Source organism: Fukomys damarensis, unplaced genomic scaffold, assembly GCF_012274545.1.
Source record: "Fukomys damarensis isolate Sample0158 unplaced genomic scaffold, DMR_v1.0_HiC HiC_scaffold_1, whole genome shotgun sequence".
Lineage (NCBI taxonomy): Eukaryota > Metazoa > Chordata > Mammalia > Rodentia > Bathyergidae > Fukomys > Fukomys damarensis.
The window spans coordinates 52,454,732-52,457,612 of record NW_022900913.1 but is presented as its reverse complement, the minus strand read 5'-3'; positions in this window follow the sequence as shown (position 1 = coordinate 52,457,612).

Sequence of the window (2,881 nt, the reverse complement as noted above, 5' to 3'; positions counted from 1 at the left end):
TCATATTAACTATATAAACTAAAACTATAATAATTTTGGTTTTTAAAAAGCATGCCGAGACATTTTATCATCTCACTTTAGGATCAAAACACTTGATTTTTGTCTGGCTGATCTATAGCGATTTGCATAATATAAGGCAGAGTTTCACAAAGCGAGGCTTATAAACTACCCGTAACAGATCCCTTGGGGTGTCGAAAAAAATACAAGTCCCCCAGGCCCCACTCCCAGTGGATTTAACTCAATAGATGTGGGGTGGTCTCAGGAATTTGCACTTAAAGAAACTCACAATCAGAGGTGGAGAATCACTGGAGTAGGGATTAACTTTATTTGGGTTTCATGGCTCCGTGTCTGGCTTTAAATTCCTGCTTCTCTTTAAGGAGGGCTGAAAATAAGGCCAGATTAACATATAGGCGCATTTGGAAGGTTGGAACAGGAGACTGTAATTTAGTAGCTAAATTATCAAAAATGCTGCCCAACCACCTGTGCAGCACCTGCAGGCACTGCCCCGTGGCTACCTGAAGCAGCTGCTTGTGTGCAGACGCACACCTGCCTATTTGCCCCAACTCAAAGTGTATGTTCGGTTTTGCTTCCTACTTCCAGGGTTTGGGCTCCACTCCTAATTATAGTTGTATTTTCTTTTGTATGCTTCAAGGAGATTTATCTTGTCTAGTCAATACGTACAGTACAAGGAGAAATGGCCCTCTGTGTTGTAGTAGATTGGCATTTACATATTATGGTTATTTATTTACTGTCTATCTCTTTCTCAAGACTTCAAGATCTCAAAGGACAGAACCTATTAGCTCTTCAGCCTCAGTGGCCAGCATAATTCCTGCTGATCCACATTAAATACTATGCTGTACATATATCATTTCTACCATGAGGCATTTTCTATTTAGTAATCTGATCTAGAAATTACAGTCTGTGAAATGAAAGATTTCCTCCAACTTTTATTTTTTCTACATTCACTCTTTCATGTAAAGCGCCTGTTTTTTTTACCATGACTTGGATAAATGCAATGAGAATGAGTAACACCATGTTTAGAAGTGGGACCATAGAATATTCTGGATTATACTAATTTCTTTTTTTTAAAGATGTTTTACTTCTAATTCTTTTCACAGTATTTATATTCCTGTATCATAATGCTATGCTATATTAAAACTATTTAATATTTGTTCAGGAGTCTGTTCTCTTTCATGGGCTGTTAAATAATTTAAGCCAGGCATTAGAAACAGTGACAGGTATATAGATGTTCAAGAGATAAATGGGAAATTAATTCTTTGAGAGGATTTTAGGAGTTTTCAAGATAATTTTAATTTCTATGCTTATTCTTGAGAAGACATCTTTTCTTGCTCAAAAACCACAAACAAAACAGTAAAACAAAACCAAAACAACAACAATAAAACTAAACCTAAAAACCATAAAGTATATTTCTGGGTAAAAACAGCTAATTCTTTTATACAGAAGGAATTTCAAAGAAATACTAAAAATAACCACTTTAGAATTTGTGTTTAAGAAATAAGTAGCATATTCATTTAAGTGATATTTTCATTGAACTGATTATTATTTATTTGCCTGGAAAGAAAGCAAGTAGGATTTTAGTTTGACCACTCAATTCTAAAATTCTGATTTTAACAACTAAAATTTGGTTTTTAAAAATTTCATGCTAAAAAAATGTAAAGAAGTGGCTCATATTCATGGTGTCTGCCTTAATTTTCAATGCAATTTTTGCCCTTTTCCTTGGCACTTTAACATTTGAAGATTGAGAGAGAGAGAGAGAGAGAAAACCAATTGTCCAAATATTGACCCACTTTACAAAGTTGGAGCTGCCTGACTCCTCAGCTGCCTGAAAGCTGATAATCCTCCTTTCACCACCTGCAATTACAGCTTTGTCCTGTGCTGAAGGCCAGTGATTGCGTCCCATGCAATGCTGATTTCATGAAAAAGCAGCTTCCAGGCACCTCTGAGGTGACTTGTCCAGTGAGGATGGCCAGTTCAAATTTCAGTTTGTGCCCTGATTATGGGGTTTGAAGTACCAGATGTGCCAAGCATAATACAGCACAGTGTTCTCTTTATTTATCAGTCTCAGTGAGAATTAATCGTCTTTAGCTGATACCCATCTCTCCGTAGTTTACAGCCCCTCTCAAGCTTTTGCTCTCATTTACCACTCAGGATTTCAGCTATTTTTATGCGAATAGTAATAATTTGCCTCAAAGTCCATTTTAATGCTGCTTCCACCACTGAATTGCCACTGGGTTGGGACCTTGGCACATTGGAAACACTTAGTCCTGTATTACTACGTGTCTCTAAATGTGGTTGTCATTTCCAGTAGAAGAAAGGGAAATTTATTTTTGTTAGCCAAGTGAGACTACAGTACATTTAATTTGGAGCCTTCAAGCATTTTAAGATTATATTTCAAACTCTGAAAATGGAGAACCCTCTCCAGGGCCTTGACGCATTGTAGTTGCTAGGACTTGTTTTAGCTTTTGTGACACTACTTCCCCTAATACCACAGTTTCACACAGATAAAGGCTGTCTGGTGTATTTGGCTGCACCTAGATCTTTCTAAAATACATCCAGGCCAAGTCTATTTCCTCCCACATGCTCCTAGGGTCATGTCTGGATTCCTTAGGATGGATGAGAGAAGCCACCATCTGGTCCTTGCACATCTCTTGCCCTCATTTAGTTCTAAGTCAGAGTCACTAAAAATCAATTCATTGGAAATAACTTTAGCCACAAAATGAATGATCCTAATGATTCCTCAATACCAATTTTCCAAGAAGTGTATTTTTAAAAGGACCATTTACAAAGTTTATGGAAGTTTCTGTTGAATAGGATTTTACAAGTTTCTTAGGATTTCTGCAATGTTTTAGTTCACTATTTT